The sequence below is a fragment of the Macaca mulatta genome, chromosome 7 (genome assembly GCF_049350105.2).
Source record: "Macaca mulatta isolate MMU2019108-1 chromosome 7, T2T-MMU8v2.0, whole genome shotgun sequence".
Classification (NCBI taxonomy): Eukaryota; Metazoa; Chordata; class Mammalia; order Primates; family Cercopithecidae; genus Macaca; species Macaca mulatta.
The window spans coordinates 44,480,331-44,503,066 of NC_133412.1; positions in this window are offsets into that span (position 1 = coordinate 44,480,331).

Sequence of the window (22,736 nt, forward strand, 5' to 3'; positions counted from 1 at the left end):
GGTTGCACACCAATGCGAATGTTCTTTCTACTGAACTGTACACTTAGAAATGGTTATGAAGGGCTGGGTGTGGTGGCTCATGCCTGTAATCCTAGCACTTTGGGAGGCCAAGGTGGGTGGATCACGAGGTCAGAAGATCGAGACCATCCTGGCCAACATAGTGAAAACCCATCTTTACTAAAAATACAAAAAATTAGCCAGACGTGGTGGCGGGCATCTGTAATCCCAGCTACTCTGGAGGCTGAGGCAGGAGAATTGCTTGAACCAGAGAGGCGGAGGTTACAGTGAGCTGAAATCACGCCATTGCACTCTAGGGTGGGCTAAAGAGTGAGACTTTGTCTCAAAAAAAAAAAAAGAGAAAGAAATGGTTATGAAGATGAATTTTCGGTTACATGTATTTTATTCCAATTAAACATTTTCAAAAATCTTTTTAAAAATGGAGCCAGTGAGAGCACTTATCTTTACCTCAGGGGGTTGTGGTGGGAATCGATGAGCAGATCCCACCATCACTGTGTCTGGTGTCTGGAATGGAAAGGACACTTAATAAGTCCTGTCCCCTATCCCCTGCTTCCCGGTCTCTCTCCCGGGAGGGAAGGCCAGGGTCCCTGTGGCTGAGGCTGCAGCGTGTGTCAGGAGGCGGTGGCCCAGCTGCTTGCAGTGGAGGCAGTGAGCTCCCTGACAGAGGCAGTGTGTGACTGGCAGAGGCCAGGCCAGACAACTACACGTGGCGGTGGATGTGGGCCCTGAGCTCCCTTCTCACCTGAGGGTTCAGACAGTTTCTCAGCTCGACCTGTCTTGCCCTACCCTGCGACCATCTTCAGTGGCTGCACTAGGGTGTCCTGGTCATTCTGTCCTCTGCCAACCAGACCACGTCTGGGAGCACCCGCCACACGTCTCCCTGGGCCAGGCAGGCTGTAGGGACTATGACCAGCCTCCAGGAGGGTCAGGTGGAGGTGAGCGAGGGAGGGAACAGTGGCAGAAGCAGTAAGACAGGTGGCACCTCCTGGGTCCTGCGTTGGGGACAGAGCAGGCACAGGAGGAGCAAGGTGAAAAGAATGGTAAAAACTGCAGGGCAGGCAGGCATGGGCTCCATCTAGCCCTCCTGTCTCTGAACCGGTCTCATCCTCTGGAAAGGGGCTGATCATAGCGCCTCTTCCATAGGGCTGTGACAATAGATGACACTATGCAGAAAGCACTCGGAGCACAGCGGACCCTCAACACATGGTGATGGATGTCGGTTGTTAGTTTTTGAGTGTTGAGTGATGTGTGTGTGTGTGTGATTTGTTTTTGACAGAGAGAGTCAGAGAGAAGAGCCCAGTCCTCACCTCAGGAAGCTGGCATCCCTCCTGGGGCAAGATGTCTTCCATCTTGAGGGCATCAAGATTGCCCTCCCCACCGCTCAGCCACTACCACTGCCGCCTCCCTTCTTCAGAGCAGGATAAGAAGCCCAGAGACCCAGATCCTCAGAACTTCTGCGAGCCCCTAAAGAAGTCCCCTTTTCAATAGTCCTTCTTCGCTGTACAGTCCTCCTTCCCTCTTCTCAGCCCAAGAAGAGCCCCTCCCTGCCCACTCACCATAGAGGGTCCTTGGCTCCGCTGACCTGCCAGATGTAAATGGAAAGCACGCTCCATTTTCTTTGTCCCAGGGGAATTTACTCAAGCATAGAAAACTCTCAGTCAAGAGGAAACCTCTGCTGCTTGTCAGAAAGCAATTCAGAAGTGACAAATTCCCAGGAGGAGTATTGGAAACCCACCCCAGGACAGCCCCTGGAAGGTAACAGTGGAGAGTACAGTGGTAATCAATTCTCTGTTTAACTTTCTGTGAGCACCCCCTAGTTCCCAGTCAGAAGCCAGGAGGGTATGGTTTAGGCGAGGTTAGGGTTCAAACGAGACTGAAAGCCAGGCTCAGCCCCTACAGTTTCCCACTGGCATGGTGACAATAATCATCACAACGATTGTACAGTAACACCGACAATAAGAAAGTTTATATCTTTCACCCACTTTTTGATGAGATGGTTTGTCTTCTTGTTACTGAGTTGTAAGAGTTCATTGTAAATTCTGAATGGAAGTACTTTCCTGGGCATATGTTTCACCAAAAAACAAACAAACAAACAAACAAAGGCTAACATATATTGTGTACTTTTGTGGGTTGCAACAGTGTTCTTAGCGCTTTGTCCTCAGTTAGTTCCCTCAGTCTTTACCATGACCAATGTAATTGACACTATTATTACTCCCATTTTACAGAGGAGGAAAGTGAGGCTCACAGGAGGGAAATCCAAGCCACATAGCTGGCACATGGAGAGTGAGGTCCCAGAGCCCACCTCACAGCCCCCCAAGCGCAATCATAAAGGAGACAAACCCCTTGCCTCAGACACCTGTGGGAGTCAAATGAACCAGTGTGTACAATGGTACTTAGTAAACTGTGAGTGTGAGTTAGGAATAAAATAATGGGTTCCTGGATGGGCGTGGTGGCTCACGCCTGTAATCCCAGCACTTTGGGAGGCCAAGGCAGGCAGATCATGAGGTCAGGAGTTCGAGACCAGCCTGACCAATATGGTGAAACTCCGTCTCTATTAAAATTACAAAAATTAGCCAGGCATGGTGGCGCGCACCTGTAATCCCAGCTACTCCGGAGGCTGAAGCAGGAGAATCACTTGAACCTGGTATGCAGAGGTTGCAGTGAGCCGAGATCATGCCACTACACTCCAGCCTGGGTGACAGAACAAGACTCTATCTCAAAAATAAATAAATAAAAATTTAAAAAAAAGGAATCCCTCTCTAGAGGTCTCCCCCAAACCAAACACATAATCCACCTTTTTCTTCATGAAGTCAGCAAGGTCAAACCTTCTCAGAGGAGGCCAAGAAAGGAGTGGGCTGAGTGGGAACTGGGCTGGACTCACTAAAACCAGTCCGCATTGCTTTGATCTGAACAGAGCTGGTTTGATCCAGTTAGATTTATCCAGAACCCCTTAGAACCAGTCAGAATTTGTTTTAAAAGGTCCAAATTGGTATGATCCAGTCATATCATGTTAGAACCAGTTTACATCCTGAGATGATCGACGTTGGAACTGGCTTGGACTGGTTAGAAGCAGATTGAACTGCTTCTGTGACTGGCTGGAAGCAGCCACTGGCTCTGGTTTTACACCAGCACGCTTCAGTAATGTGTTTATTCAAAGCTGGGTTGCAGTGGGATGAGATGTGAGTAGGAAGAGGGAAGTGGCTTTGGAAGGTCAGAGAGTTACAGCCAAGCTTGGCTCTGCCTGGGGAGGGCCTTGAATGCCGAGCTGAAGTGCATATGATGTCACGTCTATTTTCAAGCCATACATAACCCTGCGGGGTGCTACACAGGCTGCTTGCTGTAAATCAATTCGCCTCTCACCCAGTGATTAATGGGAGGGAAGCTTTCATCACTTGTTCTGGGTAAGTTATTGCATGTGGAAACACATCTTTGATTTTATAAGTTCTTGCTAGAGCATGAAATTTCTTGGAGGAGGTTCCCTGAGGAATGTGGAGCCCCGACAGTCCTGTTCCCTGTCCCCTCCCCGCTCACAGATTCCACTCCCCACTTCCTCCTTGCCCACTCCTCCTCCTGCCCAGCTTTGTCTCTCCGGGAGCCTCTGCCACACCTCCCCAGGCCAAAGGGCTCACCAGGGCTCGGAGGAAGGGCTGAGGGAGGCGGAGTTCGCTGCCACCTTCCGCTTAGGAGAGCAAGGACTTTGTAGACAACAGGTGTGAGGAAGGAGGGAGGAATGGCACAGGACAGAGACCAACTTGTTGCTCTCCTGGACCAGATATAATCCAGATAGTCCAGGCCAACCTACTGAGGGCAGGGAACCTAGGAGTGGAGCGGGGCCAGGACGCCCAAGGGGCTTCCTGCATTAGCTGCTCTACAACGTCATGGTGGCTCCAGATGTGAGTCCAGTTAGAAATCCAGACAGTTAGAAACTCTAGAGATGATCCTTTGAAATGCACATAGTTCAGACCCTCATTTTTGCCAGAGTCCCTGAGTGGGAGGGACTTGCCAGGCTACATGACCCAGATGAGAAGCTGCTCCAACCCCCAGTCCAGAGGGCTGCCTCCCTAAGGAGATGATGTCTGTCTTTTGGGCTCTTCCATCCACCCTGCCTGCACCTGTAGCACTAGCCTAACACTTCTCAAAGCCCCTTGGGGACCTTGTGAGCTCAGATCACCATGACACTGAAGCACACGGGCCCTACGGGCTCTGGAGCCAGACAGACCTGAGTCTATGACCCTGCTTTACTAGCTGGAGAGTCTTTGCCTCTCTGAGCCTTAGCTTACTCGGCCACAAAATGGGATAATACTAGAAGTCAGCTCATGGCATGGTTGGGAAGTTTAAATGAACTCATATGCACAGTTGATGATATTGCATGTTCACCTAATGGTGGAATCAATAATATGTACTGTTAGCATTTATGATAATAATTATAACTATCATTGAGCCTTTGTCCTTGGTCATGGAGGCACTAGATGAGGACTCTGAGGACTTGTGTTAGAGTCCCTGCTCAGACACTGTCTCGCGCGCTATGTGGCCTCAGTTTCCCCATCTTTAAAGTGGGGGTAAGTCCTTTTGCTCTGACTGCCAAAGTAGTTATGAGAATCCAGAGATGTGAATGGGCTTTGAAAGCTGAAGAGTGTCAAACACACAGTCTGTTCTGCTGGACACAGAGAATGACCGCCCATCCCCCTCCAGGATGCTGCCGGCAGTGCGGTCGGTGGGCGCAGATGGCCCCAGCTGTCAACTCTTTCAGGGTCTGCCTGAGTTGCAGAGACCCACCTTGCCTGAGGTCATGCCTTCCCTGGGGCAGCCCACAGCTGGAGACTGAGCAAGGCCGGGGATAAAGATTCAGCCATTTGGGTCCACCGTGGGACATTCTGATGGGCGCTCGCTGAGGCTTCACCAGGCCTGCCCTGAGGTCCAGCTTGTCCCTCTGCCCATCCTCCTTCCCCCCTCTTCTTCATGAATTCATGTGTGTTCATCCCTCATATACATCTTGCACCCCAAACGTCACCTCAGTGTCTGGGGGAACCCAATCTGCAAAAGCTACATAATAAAAGGCTGCCTCTTGCTGGCACAGCCATGCTTACCACACAGAGGAGGCAGCCTCAGGGCCTGAACACCCCTCCTCTGAAATGGGCTCTGGAACACCTGGCTCAGAATCCTACAAATCTGGAAATACAGTTTGCCAGCGGTTAGTCAGTTTAGATGGAGGCTCTCCAAGTGAGTTTTGTTAGAGTTGCGGGGAAAGCTGAAAGGCAGAGCGGAAGGTGAGGACAGCTGCAGTCCTAACGCACCCCTCTTTCTAGAAGCCCGTACAGAGAGACCCTCAGCAGTGAGTGTTCTTTTGCACAGCAGTGACCTGATACTCATTGGTCTACCAAGGCCACTGGTCAAACCACTGACCTCTGTGGGTGGAAATAGAGTTTGCCAATTCACCATGAAATGAGGGAAGTTGGGATGATATCATGAATTTTAGGGAATTAATTATACTCATCATAAGGTTTTGCTGTTAAGAGAACTGCATAATGCTGATTATAGATTGCAGAGGGCGTTTGTTTTGTGTTGTTTTTAAGGTCCTCACTTGGCAAAAGAATGAGGAAAAGGAGCTCTGCATCTTAGAAATCCAGGTCTGGGATGTACCGAAGAGTTCCGAGTCACCTGGACGAGGCTCCTCACCGAGCTGAGGTGGAGAGCAGGGCTCTTTAGCCATGGAAATTTCTGGGGCAGCCAATGGCTTGCAACTGCTCTTATTGGGGTCTCACCCTGTTCATAGCTTGGACTGTAGGCAGGGTGACCTCAGTGCCCTTCCAACTCCAAGATGTCTGCGGTGAGACTCAGTGCTCTGCGTAAGGTGGTGGGCTGTGACAGTAAGCGGGACTTAGGTACCTCCCCCTCTGCCCCCTTCATAGGTCCTCCACACCTGGAAGGGGTCATGAGGGCCAGGATGGGTCAACAGCACCCCTCAGTGAGCTGTGGGCCTTCCCACCATCACTCCTGAGCTAATTGCCACCTGCTTGCCTGCCAGGTGCCTGCCCGCGTGTCTCCAGCTCTGGGCCGCCATTAACGACATGTTGCGGCAGTTTTACGAAGCGTGGCTCAGAACAATTTTACACCTCATTTGATTTATGTTCTGGGATTCCTTCCTCTCTCAGAGGTTCCCTCCCTCTGGAGGGACAGCGTGTGTCACCCATCCTAGTTCCCCTGTGCTCCGACAGAGCAGACAGACCCCAGGTCCTGAGCAAACAGCACCATGACCTCCCTCCCAGGCCTTCTGTCCAGGTGATGTCCTTGAGCCAGGACATCTGTGACTGAGACCTCCTCAGGTGGCTCAGTAATGACCAAGAGAATCCCAGAGCAGGGAATGACCTCAGAGATGGGTAACCAAACCCCAATCTACAGGCGACGAAACCGAGGGTTGGAGAGAGGCCTCGGGTCCCTCGGGACCCTTCTGAAGGTCACAGAGCCAGTCCATGGCTGGCACCTGCCTCCTTTCTCTGTGGCAGAGGACAGGGTCTGCACTGGGAGCTGAGGCCAGCCATGAGCCGACCTTCCAGGCAGCAGAACCACTAGACTAGACTCTCCATGGGGCAGTGATCTCGCTGAGGCGGAGGAAGGGCCAAGCTAAAGGATTGCTTGTCCACCTCCCTCATTGCAGAGGAGGGAAGGGAGGCTTAGAGAGCGAGAGTGACTTACCTCAAGACACACAGCCAGTTAGGGGCAGAGTCAGGACTAGAACCCTGGCTTCCAGAACTCCAGGATTTCATCACTTTCTCCCTAAGAGGCAAGATCATTTCCATGGCTGGATCCTCTCCTTCATTCATTTTTGGTGGCCTCCCAGGAGCCAGGCATGGTGTCAAGCTGGGAGGATATGGTGAGGACATGGCAGGCCCAGTGGCTGCCCTCACAGCCTGCAGCTTCATGGTGGAGGTCAATAAGCACTTGGGCTATGATGGCGCAGGGCATTGAGGCTGTAAAGACAGAGTGTGGGTGCAAGAAGCAGACCTTTTCCCCTCTACATTTGGGGAACTCCCCTCACAATGACTCCTGGTTGAAGGCCAAGCCCACCTCCCACTATAGAAGTTAGTATGGCCAGAAACTCACCATCTCAGCCTTTCTGAGGTATGTGACCAAGGTTCATCCAACTAGAAGTACCTGTCCCAGTTTAGACTCAGGAGCTGATGACATGAGGAAAGAGAGGGCAAGGGTGTTCTCTGTGGCCACAGGGCTGGGGCAGTTATGGCGAGGTCGAGGGCCCAGGGACGGAGGCAATGCAGATGGCATTGGTGGTGCAGACCACAGTGTCCTGGGTTCGGCACTGTTCTGGAGGAGACCCGTCATGGAGCTTGACGTGGATGATGGTCCTGCTGTGTAGCTCTAGGATAATGATGCTCCAGTCCACCTAGAGGACACACGAGGCTCTCAATATCTTTAAAAACTCTACCTTTTGGTCTGGAAACTTTCAAACATGCACCAAAGTAGAACAGTACAAAGATGGCTACCCACCACAGAGCTTCAACAATCATCATCATCATCTGCCATTATTGTTCATCTTCCCTCCATGCCTCTCTACACACATTTTTTTCTCAAATAAATTTTAATTAATAGACTTCATTTTTCAGAGCAGTTTTACAAAATATGGAGCAGACTGAACCAGAAGTTCCCATATGCCATATCTCCCACCCGGCACATAATCGCCCCCATCGTTAATATCTTGCATTGGTAGGGTACATGTGTTATAGGTAATGAACCAACAGCAATACATTTATTATTATTATTATTTTTAATTATTATCAACAAAAGTCTGTGCTCTATTCAGATTTCCTTAGCTTTTATTTAATGCTCCTTTGCTCTTCCAAGATTCCATCCAGGATCCCATATTGTGCTTAGTCTCTATGTCACCATAGGCTTCTCTTGACTGTGACAGTTTCACAGACTTCCTTTGTTTTTAATGACCTTGACAGTTCTGAGGTGTACTGCTCAGGGATATTGTGGGATGCCCTCTACTGGACTTTATTTTTCCTCAAGGTTAAACTGGGGTGATGAGTTTTTGGAAGGAAGATCACAGAGGTAAAGTGCTATTTTCATCACATCATATTCAAGGTACATACTATCAATCATGATTAATTGCTGTTGATGTTCACCTTGATCCTCTGGATGAAGTAGTGTTTGTTAGCTTTCTCCATGGTAAAGTTACTCTTTTTTCCCTGCTTTCCATATGACTCTTTGGAAGGATGTCACTATGCACAGCACACACCTACAGAGTGTGGAGTTGTGCTCCCCTCCTTTAAGAGTGGAATATCTACATATTTTATTTTATTTTATTTTATATTTTATTTTAGACAAGTTCTCACTCTGTCACCCAGGCTGGAGTGCAGTGGCGTGATCTCAGCTCACTGCAACCTCAAGCAATTCACCTGCCTCAGCCTCTCAAGTAGCTGGGATTACAGGAACACACCACCATGCCCAGCTAATTTTTATATTTTTTATGGAGATGGGGTTTCACCATGTTGCCCAGGCTGGTTTCAAACTCCTGGGCTCAAACGATCCACCCGTCTTGGCCTCCCAAAGTGCTGGGATTGTAGGTGTGAGCCACCAAATCCGGTAATACTTTATTTTAAAGCAACTTCCAGACAACCCATCATTTCATTCATAAATAGTCCAGTATACATCTGTAACAGATACAGACTTCCACGCACACAACTATGTTAGTATTTTCACCCAACATCATTAGCAATAATTCTTTAATATCATTTACTATCCATGTTCAGTTTCCCCTAATTGTCTCTAACATGTATTTCTATGGTTGGTTGTTTCATGTCAGGATTTTCATTTTGATTAGGGTCATTTCTCCTAGAGAACTTCAAACATTCTGGTCTTGGCTGGTTGCTGTATTATGGTTTTATTTAACATCTCCTCTGTCCTCTGTATTTCCTGGAAACTGGCAGTTATGTCAGAGGCATGATCAAATCCAGGTTCATTATTTTGATAAGAATCCATTGTAGTGATGCATTCAACGTGAGATGTCCCTCTTTTCGTGTTGCTATGATTGATCAGGGGTTGAGACTTGTCAACATTTCTCCTCATGGATTTAGCAGCTGCTGATAATTGATGCCTAGACTCATGGCCTCTTAATAAATTCCTTTTCTTCTTAAAGAAAGAAGTTGGCCAGGCACGGTAGCTCACGCCTGTAATCCCAGCACTTTGGGAGGCTGAGGTGGGTGGATCACTTGAGGTCAGGAGTTCGAGACCAGCCCAGCCAACATGGTGAAATCTTGTCTCTACTAATAACACAAAAATTGGCCAGGCATGGTGGCACATGCCTGTAATCCCAGCTACTCAGGAGGCTGAGGTAGGAGAATTGCTGGAACGTGGGAGGTGAAGGTTGCAGTGAGCCTAGATTGCACCACTACACTCCAGCCTGGGCGACAGAGTGAGACTCCAAAGCAAAAGAAAGAAGAGAACAGGAGAGGAGAGGAGAGGAGAGGAGAGGAGAGGAGAGGAGAGGAGAGGAGATATATTTCTTGTGACAAAAAATCTGATGGATAAATCCTGGATGCCCAGTCTGGTGCTTTTCAAACTCCACCTGGCAGATGCCTGCCTAAGTTCTTGCTCCTGAAACAGGTATAGCATGGAGGTTTAGAGTGAGGACGGTGGAGCCAGAACTGCCTGAATTGAGGTCCCACCTCTACCACTTATTAAATGTATGCTCTGGACAGCTTTCCTCGGTTTCCTCATCTGTAAAATGGAGATGCTGCTGGTAATAGCAATGCCTAGCTAATAAGGTTATAATCAGAATTAAAGTACTTAATATACACAAAGCCCTGTCTAGCACACAATTAAGCACCAATAATTGTTAACTGATAGGATAATAACACTAATAATTTTTCTTTTTTTGCGACAGAGTCACACCCTGTCACACAGGCTGGATGGCACAATCTCGGCTCACTGCAACCTCCACCCCCAGGGTTCAAATGATTCTCCTGCCTCAGCCTCCCAAGTAGCTGGGATTACAGGCACCTGCCACCACGCCCAACTAATTTTTGTATTTTCAGTAGAGACAGGGTTTCACCATGTTGGCCAGGCTTGTATCAAACTCCTGACCTCATGATCCACCTGCCTTGGCCTCTCAAAGTGCTGGGATTAAGGTGTGAGCCACCATGCCCAACCAACAATAGTAATTTTTAATTTTATTTTATTTCCTAGTTCTCCTCTGACTCCACATCTTCTACTTGGGTAATTCCACTATTCCTGTGACATTGACTATCATCTTCCCTGATACCTCAATGCCAAGAACTGACTTGACTGAAAGATACACCGTCAATATAATAAATTTATTATGAGGGGTGGGGACAATCTAGCGCACTTTTGGTTGTGGCCTTTCCTAGTCATACGGTTTGATTTGCATACATGTCCTAGGGAGAAGGACATGTGAAGAAAAACTTGGGCCTTGGCCCAAAACCCTAGGTGGTGGAAACTACATTACCAGGACAAGAAAATAGATTTGTCTCTGACACCCTTGTGGGGTGGCCCCGGGCAGGCAGAGAAGAACTCACTCTTAGATAAAGGGGGTCAGTAGCCATGGTGACCCACCAGGACGAGGCAGAGAAAGTGGTCCAGTGTCTGGGTTATTGAGTGGCTATTCACAGACACAAAGCTAAGGGATCTGGACATTTTCTTTTCCTTTTTTTTTTTTTTTTTTTTTTTTTGCAGTTACAAGATTTAGTAGAGTGAAAACAGAGCTCCCATACAAAGGGAGGGGACCCAAAGAGGGTGGCCATTGCCGGCTCGAATGCCTGGGTTTATATCTGGATCATTGTCCCTCCCCCTGTGCTCTCAGGTGATAGATGATTGGCTATTTCTTTACCTCCTCTTTTTGCCTAATTAGCATTTTAGCAAACTCCCTTTACTACCTGATTGGTTGGGTGTGAGCTAAGTTGCAAGCCCCATGTTTAAAGGTGGATGCGGTCACCTTCCCAGCAAGGCTTAGGGATTCTTAGCCTAGGAAATCCAGCTAGTCCTGTCTCTCAGTACTCCCTCTCAACAGGAAAACCCAAGTGCTGTTGGGGAGGTTGGCTGACGACCGCTCTGACTGCTTCCTGCTGAATTGGGGTATAGTAGGGGGTCATGAAGTTGAGATTTCCTTGGGAGGGGTGCCTTCAATGTCATTAACATCAGAGCATGAGCTAGTAGGCCAGTCCAGGGGTCCGCAGTAGATCTTAGTCATGGACCGCATCTGGGGTTCCAATTGAAGAACCATTTGTAGTTTTACAGCTTTGATTCTGGAAGAGACAAACTTAACAAGGAGGTTAAAGATACAGGGATTGAAATGTATGGCCTGAAGTGCAGGGGATTATTTCTTTGGCACACTTCACAGGCCCTCACTATCTGCTTCATAGTTTTGAAAAGGCCTGGTCCCGTAAATAAGAATTTGGCCATCTGATAGGTGCTATCAATGCCTAAGTGAAAGATTTGGTGAAGGGTTTTAAGTAATTTCCATTGGTTAGCTGCAGGCAAAAGTATTTTTCCTTCTTCGGTGGCTAGCCATCCTGAGGAGAGGAAACTATGTCCTCGTGAGGTTCCCCATTCTATTTCTTCTGCTGAGTACTGGGACTTGGTTTCCCAGAGGGGATTACCCCATACTAGGGGTCCTTCTATAAGCATTTCTAATGGAAGGTCCCACTTTGTGGCTCTTTTGGCTTCAATATCGCTTGGCAGTTCCCTTCTATTTCCCTTTCCTTTCCTTTCTGATGACCCCAGCAGTGTAAGACTGCCACCTCTTTAGGTTTCTGTACACCCAATAATAATCTCCTAATGGCTTCCTGATGTTTGATAGGTGTTCCCTCAGAAGTTAGGAATTCCCTTTCTCTCCATATTGCTGCGTGGGCATGGAGGACTAGGTAAGCATACTCAGAGTCTGTATATATATTTCCCTTTTTTCCTTCTCCTAATTCTAGTGCCCGAGTGCAGGCTATTAGTTCTGCCAGCTGAGCACTAGTTCCTGGAGTGAGGGGATTACTTTCAAGTATTCCATTATTACTGATCACTGCATACCCCACTTTTTGAAGTCGTTTTTCTACAAAGGAACTCCCATCAGTATACAAGTTGAGGTCGGGATCAGTCAAGGGAAACTCTAGAAGATCCCCTTGAGCGGCATAGGTTTGAGCAATCACCTGTTGACAGTTATGTTCTATCTTTTCTTCATTGTCTGGAAGAAATGTGGCTGGGTTAAGAGTTGCACAAGTGTGCAGCTGCAGCACTGGACCTTCAAGTAATAGAGCCTGATATTTAAGCAAATGGTTGTCTGACAGCCACAAGTCTCCTTTAGCAGTGAGTATGCCATTCAGATCATGAGATGTCCACACAGTAAGATCTCTTCCCTGTATTATTTTAACTGCTTCAGATACTAAGACTGCTACTGCTGACACTACCCATAAACAATGAGGCCAACTCTTACATCAATTTCCTTACTCAGGTATGCCACAGGTTGCAAGCTGGTCCCTCGGACCTGTTTAAGGACTCCTAGAGCTATTCCTGTTTTTTCTGTGACATATAAAGAAAAGTCTTGCCCCGTTGGCAAGCTTAACACTGGGGCTTGGCTTAGGGACTGGAAAGCCACTTCTGCTTCAGGTGTCCATCTTACTGAATGGGTATTGGCTTTCTGAGTTTCCTTAATTAGTGTATATAATGGCCTGGCTATTTCACCGTGCCTGTGAATCCATATTCAGCAGAAGCCTGTTATGCCAAGGAACCCTCTTAGTTGTTTTAGGGTTTTGATATGAGGACAAGCCAGCATAGGCTGGATACGTTCCTCATTGTGGGCCCTGGTGCCTTTGGATAATTTTAGCCCTAAGTATTTAACCGGCTGTGAGCACAGCTGAGCCTTTTGTTTGGAAACCTTGTAGTCAGAAGTGGCGAGGAAATTTAAGAGCGCTTGGGTGGATTGATGGCACAAGGTTTTTGAACAAGTGGCTACAAGTAAATCATTCTCATACTGAAGGACAAGAGCGTCCAGGTATGAGAACTGGCTCAAATCTTGGGCTAATGCCTGGCCAAATAGATGGGGGCTATCCCTGAGCCCTTGGGGTGAAACAGTCCAGGTGAGTTGAGATGTTGGGTTTGAAGGATCTTCAGAGGCAAACAAAAATTGAGAGTCAGGATGTATAGGGATGCAGAAAAAGGCATCCTTAAGGTCCAGGACTGTAAACCACTCTGCTTCCTCTGGTATTTGGGAAAGCAGAGTATAAGGGTTAGGTACAGCTGGGTATAGAGGGACAACGGCCTCACTCATAATCCTGAGATCTTGCACTAACCTCTGCTGTCTTTTGGGTTTCTGTACTCCTAAAATTGGAGTATTGCAGGGGCTATTGCCTGGTTTTACTAGGCCTTGGGCTTTTAGGTCCTTAACAATCTTTTGGAGTCCTTGCTGGGCCTCAGGTCTAAGGTGATACTGCTGTTGGTAGGGAAAGGAGGCAGAATCCTTTAACTTGAACAGAACGGGCATTCTTTGCTCATCCATATTGTTCTTCTGTTGCCCAGACTTCAGGATTAATTTCTTCCTCAAGCAGGGGACAACAAACGGGTGTTCCTTCTCCTATGTTCAGGTGTATCATGGCCTCTGCTTTTGCTAGAATGTCTCTCCCTAACAAGGGGTTGGGACTTTCAGGCATAATTAGAAAAGCACGTAAAAAGAATAAAGTTCTCCAGTCACTACTTAGTGGCTGGGAGAAGTATCTACTGACTGGCTGTCCTAGGACCCCTCAGATAGTGACAGATCTGGAGGACAGCTGTCTGGGATAGGAGAGTAAGACTGAGAATGCCTCACCAGTGTCCAGGAGACAATTAACCTCCTGGCCCTCAATGGTCAAGCATACCCGGGGCTCTGTGAGGGTGATGACATGGGCTGGCTCTTGCCCCGGGCACCCTCAGTCCTGCTGCTGGATCATCTGGTTAGTGGCTTCTGACTCAGAGGATCTTCATCCCCTGGGGCAGTGGACCTTCCAGTGATTCCCTTGACATAGGGGCATGGACAAAGGGGTGGATTATTTCTATTCGGACAATTTTTTAAAGTGTCCTTGTAGACCACACTGGAAGCAAGCCCTATTAGGCATTCGATTTGCCCAGCTTTTCCCTTTTCCAGAGCCTCCAAAGTCTGCTTGCCTGAGGGCTGTGACTGAAGCGGTGGCATGTTTTTAATCCCGTTTGTCCCGCCTGCTCCTCCTGATCTCTATTATAAAAAACCAAGGTTGCCAAGTTCAATAGGGTTTCTAAGTTTTGCTCTGGGCCTAAGGTGGACTTTTGGTTTTTTTTCTAATGTCTGCAGCTGCCTGAGTGATAAACTTATCCTTTAAGATTAGTTGGCCTTCAATAGAGTTAGGTGACAGAGAGGTATGCTTCCTCAGTGCCTCCCTTAGTCTCTCCAGAAAGGTAGTAGGATTTTCTTCCTTTCCCTGTGTTATAGTGGATATCACTGAGTAATTCACAGGCTTCTTCTGAGTTTTCCTTAGTCCTTCTAGCACGCAAGTTAGCAAATGTCTGTGGCACCAGTCTCCGTGTTCTGATTCTGTGTCCCAGTGAGGATCTATACTGGGAACTGCCTGCTGGCCTGCGGGGAATCGTTCTCTTTCCTCTGTTGTCATCCTATCATTGACCTGACTGAGATACCAGAGATCACCAAACTCTCGGGCTGCAGTTATGGCGGCACTTCTCTCATTTGGGGTTAGTGTCTGATTTAGCAGTAACATTATGTCTCTCCATGTCAGATCAAAGGATTGTCAAACAACATGTTTAACCCTTGTAAAACATCAATATAACCATCAGGGTTATTTGAGAATTTACCTAGGTCTATTTTAATTTGCTTCAAGTCTGAGAGGGAAAAAAGTACATGCACTCTGGCTGGGCCGAATTCTCCTCCTCCCACCACTTGCAGGCGGCATAATCGGGGAATATCCACACTCTTTGGTTCATTGTTTACCCCTTTGTCTATCTCCTTTTGGACCATTTGGGTTGAAGGGGGATCCTTATTAGTTGGGGAAGGAGTCAGGGTGGGGGGCTGCCAGGTAGGGAGGTAGACTCTGAGGGCTTCCTGTAGGGCATAAATCACACTTTTTACATAATTGCAAGTTGTCTCTTAATGAAAAGAAAGTTTGTACATATGCACTTCACTCCATTTGCCTTCTTTTCTACAAAAGAGGTCTAGCTGTAAGATGGTGTTACAATTTATACTTCCCTCAGGAGGCCAGGTTTCTCCCCCTTGAAGTGGGTATCTGGCCAGGCGGTACTGCAGAAGAATATAAGTCGTTTCTTTCTTAGTGTCTGAGGGTCAAATTGGTCCCAATTCTCCAGAATACATCTTAAGGGCGTTTTTGCCTTGGAGGGAATGTTTCCCATCTGAAGAAAGAACATAGGGATGCCAGCACCCCTAGTCATTTTCTGATGAGCATCAGTTCAGGATTAATTTCTGAACTAACGAACATACAGCGTGCTCTATGGTCCTAATGCTTATTCCTTTCCAGGGTGCGTCACCACCTGTGGACCTCTGCTTATCGGGTTAGTTACGCTCACTGATGTAGTAGTCCTGCACCTGTTTTCCCTCCTTTCTTGACCACAAGGAAAGGGGTCCAGGCTGCTGTATTCTAGTGGTCCTTTACCAGTGTGCCCAACATTGCCTTTGCGCTCCGAGGTGAGTTCTAGAGCTGGGCTGGATTCCTGAATATTTCATAACAACTCAGCTGCCTCATCAAGATGCATTCCCATAAAACAACAGTTGTTATGCAAACTCATTTCAGAGAGGGTATAAGTAACCTTTTGAGTCAGGATTGAGATAGAGTTTTTTGATTCTGTAAGTACTTTAAGGCTTGGCTGAGTGCAAACAGTTCCCACGTTTGAGGAGACCAATTTTTAGGCAATTCTCCTAACTCTGCTTTCACGAGAGTCTCCCTATCAATTACTGAATACCCATTGTGTTTTTTTTCTCAATCACCTGGGAGGAACCATCTATCGTCCTGTCCTGAAGGGAGTTCCTCCTAGATCTAGTCAGACCTTTGTATGGTAATTAAGATTTAAATTCCCTGTTAGGAAATTTGCTGGGTTAAGGGAATTTTCAGTGGTTAATGTTAAATCACCTTTTTCTAACAGAATAACCCCATACTTTAAGATTTGAGTTAGTGAGCTACCTTTTTGCTTTTTTGACTTAGGATAATTCTGAACTGGTGAGGTGTGCTCACAATGAGGTTTCCTCTAAAGGTTATTTTTCTACTTTCTTCTGTTGGCAAAGCAGTTGCCGCTACAGATTGAATGCATTTGGGCCATCCATGGGTTACTGGGTTAAGCATTTCTGATAGGAAGGCTATAGGTTGTCAGTGGTCTCAGTGTTTTCAGGCTACGCCCTTGTTTACACTGACAACAAGGTAGTATTGGAGTGTTATAGGGTCACGGAGAAGACCTTCAGTTATCAATTATAGGTTTTAAATTTACCCTGGCTTTTAAAGGAATAGGGCACACTGTTTTTTCTTTACTACTTCTATCTTTATCTTTCTTTCTCTCTTTGACTCCCTCTTTATCTCTCTCTCTTTCCCCTGTCTCTCTCTCTTACTTTCTCTTTTCTCCTACCCCTTTACAAACTTGGGGCCCTGGCAAGGGTGGAGGGGAACAGGTCCCACATAACTGCCTCTGTCAGAGCTGTACACCTAAATTGGGAGGGAAGCCAGAGACAAGACTCTCTGGGTTCATAGCCTAGGGGCCTAAGGACTCAGAATAAGCTTCCTTAGATTTTTGGAGATAAAACTTGCTAGAGGAAATGAAAGTCTGAACCATTAGTACGTAGGAGGCAGGGATAGGAGGAAGTAGATTCAGAGGTAAGGAGAATTTTGGGGCCACATTTTCAAGAAAGTCGTGGTTGGACCAGGAGGTATGGGTCAGAAGGAAAGGTAGGGGCGCACGCATAGGCGACTGTTGAGTAGAGACTTCTGGCTGTGCCACGATCTCAACCGGCTAACCCCAGGAGTTTGGGATGACAGCTTTTTACCTCTAGTCAGCCCTCTGCTTCCCCAGGAAAATTGAAAGCTGAAGCTGGTTCCAGGCAGACCAACACTGCCAACCCAGAAGGGCTGGGGGTTGTTAGAAAGCCCTTTCCCAGACAGCCTCACACCTGAGTCTTAAGTCCGGCGGCCACGCTAATCATTTTTAACCAGCCGGCAGGTGCCCGGCATTTTCCTCCAATTCTAAGGAAGGATAGGACAGAATAGCAAGTGAAAGTGGTCCAATATTACTCACTGCTTTGGAGATCCCTTCATAGTTGCCAAAATGTTACACGGTGGGGGGTCCTTGCTCCCAGGGCTCCCAAGATGGTGGCGGGCCACTTCCAAGATGGCGGCAGGCCTCTTGTTCTCTGACCTGGGGTTCTTGGCCTCATGGATTCCAAGGAATGGAATCTTGGGCCATGCAGTGAGTGTTATAGCTCTATTAGAAGCCGTGGATCATGGAACAGAACAGTGGAACCCAACAACTAGTGTTCAGCTCGATTAGGTCGAACCCAGGCTCTTAGCCGTGCAGGAGCAATGGCAGGCCTTTAGCCCGATCGGGAGCAGCAATGGGCGCCTTGCTGGATCAGGAGCACAGCGGACACCCTGCCAGATCCGGAGGGGTGGAAGTCAGTGGCGGGTCAGCAATGGTGGCTAATAGCAGCAGTGGATGGCAAGCAAAAGCTCAGCTCAAGCCGTAACAAACATGGACCAGAAGAGTGTGCTGTTGCAAGATTTAATAGAGTGAAAACAGAGCTCCCATACAAAGGGAGGGGACCCAAAGAGGGTAGCCTGACATTTTCTTTTAACACAGTTCTCTTAGTTCTCCCTAAGAGCAGTGATCTGCTCTTAGGGAGCTCACTAGGAATCCCACTATAAGGGCATGTAGAGAGAGACCTGTGGACAAGGGATGTGAGTTGTGCTGACAGGTAGGCATATCAACACTATTGCTGGAGGCAGCTCTTTGTCACTGTAGTTCCACTCTTGGAACTTTGTCACTGTAGTTCCACTCAGGTTGCCCCTGAAGGGCAGGGGGTGAAGGGAAACCCTCCCTGGGGCAAAACTTTGAGCAGGGCGCCTGGCTGTTTATCTTGCCTGGAAGAAAAGACGACTAAAGGATTGGATTAGATCTATATTGATTTATGGACAGAGGCCAATAGTTTGGTCAGGGACTTGGAGGAAATGCAACTGGAAATTTGATGACAAGGAGGTCTGGAAAGGAGATATTTAGATGGACCTTTCCAAATGGACTCAAAGGTGAAGATATTTTTATTCCAAGTGAATGCTTAGCAAAGAGCAATCTCAGCAGAGCATGATCTTAATAATCAAGTGGGCAAGATGACCCATTCTGTATATGTTAGCAGACTCATAAACAACATTCTGTTACGTTGTTTAAACCAGACTGGAGCCACTAAACTAAATTCCCAAAGGTAGAATCACTTGATCAAAGAGATGCACATTTTAAGACCTTTGGAATGTATTTTTCTCTAGAAAGAGCATATGAGAAAATCTGTTTATCCTCACCAATATCAACATTAGATATTACCATTTAGCATTACAAATGTAAGTAAAGTGGTATTTATTGTTTTAACTTGCATTTATTTGATTACTTGTGAGTTGATTGTTTTTGCACATGTGTCTTACCTATTCGTATTTCTCCTTCTGTAAATTCCATGGGAACTAAGACCTCCAAACCAGCATTCTGTTATGAGTGCTGTTTACTGACAACATTCAAAACCTCAATTCATGCTATTGTGCCTACAGCTCATATCCAGCATGGATTGAGGTTTTCCATGGGCTCAGCAACATGGACTTCCATTTATCAAAAGCAATCTGGCTATCATCATTGCTGAATACCCAACCTACCTACCAACAGCAGAGACCAACATGGAGCCCCTAACATAGCACTCCCTAAAGGGCCAGCCAACACCTGGTGGCAGGTTGACTAGATTGGACCACTTCTATTTTGGAAGCGGTAGCCCTTTTTATCACTGGACTAGGTATGCTTTATGGATATGAGTTTGCCTTCCCTGCCTACAATGCCCCTGCCCCCATCACCATTCATGGACAGAATATCTTACTAATGTCACAGTATTCCACACAGCATTGCTCCTGACGAGGGAACTCATTTCACAGCTAATGAGGTGCATCTATGGGCTTGTGCTCATGTAAGTCACTGGCCTTAAGCATCCACCTAACAGAACAGAGAAATGGCCATTTGAAGACTTAGTTATGGTGCCAGTTGGGGGGAGCTTTTTGCAGGACTTAGGTAATGTCTTTTGAGATGCAATATGTTCACTGAATCTCAGTATATGGTGCAGTTTCTTCTGTCGTCAAAACTCAGAGGGTGCAGACAGACTTCAAGAGGTAGAAATGGCAGTGGCTTCTCTCACTACTATTTCTAATGACCCACATTTTTGTTTCCTGCCCCTGCAACTTCGGGATTCTCTGGTTTGGAGGTCTTAGTTCCCATGGAATTTACAGAAGGAGAAATACGAATAGGTAAGACACATGTGCAAAAACAATCAACTCACAAGTAATCAAATAAATGCAAGTTAAAACAATAAATACCACTTTACTTCTTACATTTGTAATGCTAAATGGTAATAATATCTAATGTTGATATTGGTGAGGATAAACAGATTTTCTCATATGCTCTTTCTGGAGAAAAATACATTCCAAAGGTCTTAAAATGTGCACCTCTTTGATCAAGTGATTCTACCTTTGGGAATTTAGTTTAGTGGCTCCAGTCTGGTTTAAAGGCCAGTGTTTGGAACCAGACCAATCTGGGTATGAGTTCTGCCTCTGACACATACAGCTGTGTTCATTGGGTAAGCTGGCTCTCTTCCAGATAAAGTAGAATGAATACACACCAAATATATGGTAGCTATTATCATCACTTTTGCAGTTATCAGCGTTCCCAAAGAATTAGCCACATGGATGTTCATCATAGTATTGTTTTTAATAGTAAAAACTTGGAAACCAGTTTGGCACCATGGTTCACACCTGTAATCTCAGCACTTTGGGAAGCCAAGGCAGGCAGATCACTTGAGGCCAGGTGTTTGAGACCAGCCTGGCCAACATAGTGAATCCCTGTCTCTACTAAAAATACAAAACTTAACCAGGCTACTACAAAAATTAGTCCCTGCAGTCCCAGCTACTTAGGAGGCTGAGGCATGAGAATCGCTTGAACCTAAGAAGTGAAGGTTGCAGTAAGCTGAAATCACACTGCTCTTTTCTAGCCTGGGTGACAGAGCAAGACTCTGTCTAAAAAAAAAAAAAAAAAAAAAAAAATTGGAAGCCACCTAAACATTCATTAATTGAGGATCATCTAAAAAATTACGATGCATCAGTTGAATAAAATACTATATATCAGCCAGGTGCAGTGACTCATGCCTGTAATCCCAGCACTTTGGGAGGCCGAGGCGGGTGTATCACCTGAGGCCAGGAGTTCGAGACCAGCCTGGCCAACACGGCAAAACTGCATCTCTACTAAAAATACAAAACATTAGCCAGGTGTAGTGGCAGGCGCCTGTAATCCCAGTTACTTAGGAAGTTGAGGCAGGAGAATCGCTTGAACCCAGGAGGCGGAGGTTGCAGTGAGCTGAGATCATGCCATTGTACTCCAGCCTGGGTGACAGAGAGACTCTGTCTCAAGAAAAAAAACAAAAACAAAACAAAACAAAAAACTATATATTGATTTAAAATGTTTATAGAAGTATTTAACAAAATGGAAAGATATTAACAATACACTATTAGGTAAAAAAGCAAGTTTTAAAATATATACTATATAATGTCATTTTAGTGTTTTTTAAAAGTTATATATTATGCATAAAACTAATGCTCACATGATGTAAAATATAGTGGACATAGTTATTATTCTGCTTGGGAGATAGGAAATTGGGTGATTTTCATTTTCTCCTTTGACTACTCCATATTCTCCACATTTATTTTGGAAATAACTATGTATTGCATTCGTAAAGTTAAAAAAAAAAAAAAACCCTCCCCTGTCACACCAATGTGGTTTTTAAGATTTCAACTTTTAGATTCAGTGGGTACATGTGCAGGATTGTTACAAGGATATATTGCATGGTGCTGAGATTTGGGGTATGACCAAACCATCACCCAGCCTTCCCCTTCCTCCCTCCCCTTTCTCATAGACCCCAGTGTCTATTGCTCCCTTTTTTTTTTTTTTTTTTTTTGAGATGAAGTCTCACTCTGTTGCTCAAACTGGAGTTCAGTGCCACAATCTCGGCTCACTGCAACCTCTGCCTCCTGGGTTTGAGTGATTCTCCTGCCTCAGCCTCCCAAGTAGCCTCCCAAGTACAGGCATGTGCCACCATGTCCGGCTACTCTCTGTATTTTTAGTAGAGATGGGGTTTCACCATATTGGCCAGGCTGGTCTCGAACTCCTGACCTCGTGATCCACCCGCCTCGGCCTCCCAGAGTGCTGGGATTACAGACGTGAGCCACTGTGCCCAGCCTATTGCTCCCATCTTTATGTCCATGTGTACCTAATGTTTAGCTCCCACTTACAAATGAGAACATGCGGTATTGGGTTTTCTGTTTCTGCATTAATTCCCATAGGATAATGGTCTCCAGCTGTACCCGTGTTGTTGCAAAAGACGTGATTTCATTCATTCTTTTTTTTTTCATTCTTTCTTTTTCTTTCTTTCTTTTTTTTTTTTTTCTTAAGACAGAGTCTCCCTCTGTCACCCAGGCTGGAGTACAATGGCATGATCTCAGCTCACTGCAACCTCTGCCTCCTGGGTTCAAGCATAGTATTCCACTGTGTATATGTACCATATTTTCTTTATCCAATCCACTGTTGATGGAAACCTAGGTTGATTCCATGTCTTTGCTATTGTGAATAGTGCTGTGATAAACATACAAGTGCATGTGTCTTTTTGGTAGAATAATTTATTTTTCTTTGGCTATATACCCCGTAATGGGATTGCTGGGTCAAATAGTAGTTCTATTTTTAGTTCTTTGAGAAATCTCCAAACTGCTTTCCACAGTGGCTGAACTAATTTACACTCCCACCAACAGTGTATAAGCATTTCCTTTTCTCCACAGCCTCATCAACATTTATTATTTTTTGACTGTTTAATAGTAGCCATTCTGTCTGGTGTGAGATGGTATCTCGTTGTGGTTTTGATCTGCATTTTTCTGATGATTAGCGGTGTTGAGCATTTTTCCACATGTTTGTTGGTCGCTTGTATGTCTCCTTTTATGAAGTGTCTGTTCATATCCTTTTCCCACTTTTTAATGGCATTGTTTTTTGCTTGTTGATTTAAGTTTTTTATAGGTTCTATATATTAGACCTTTGTCGGATGCATAGTTTGTGAATACTTTCTCCCATTCTGTAGATTGTCTGTTTACTCTGTTGACAGTTTCTTTTGCTGAGCAGAAGCTCTTTGGTTTAATTATCTCTTACTTGTCAATTTTTGGTTTTGTTGCAATTGCTTTTGAGGATGTAGTCATAAATTCTTTGCCAAAGCCAATGTCAGAAGAGTATTTCCCAGGTCTCATCTAGGATTTTTTAGTTTTAGGCCTTTCATTAAAATATTTAATCCATCTTGAGTTAATTTTTGAATATGATGATAGGTATGGGTCCAGCTTCAATCTTCTGCATATGGTTAACAAGTTAACCCAGTGCTGTTTATTGAATAGTGAATCCTTTCCCCATTGCTTATTTTT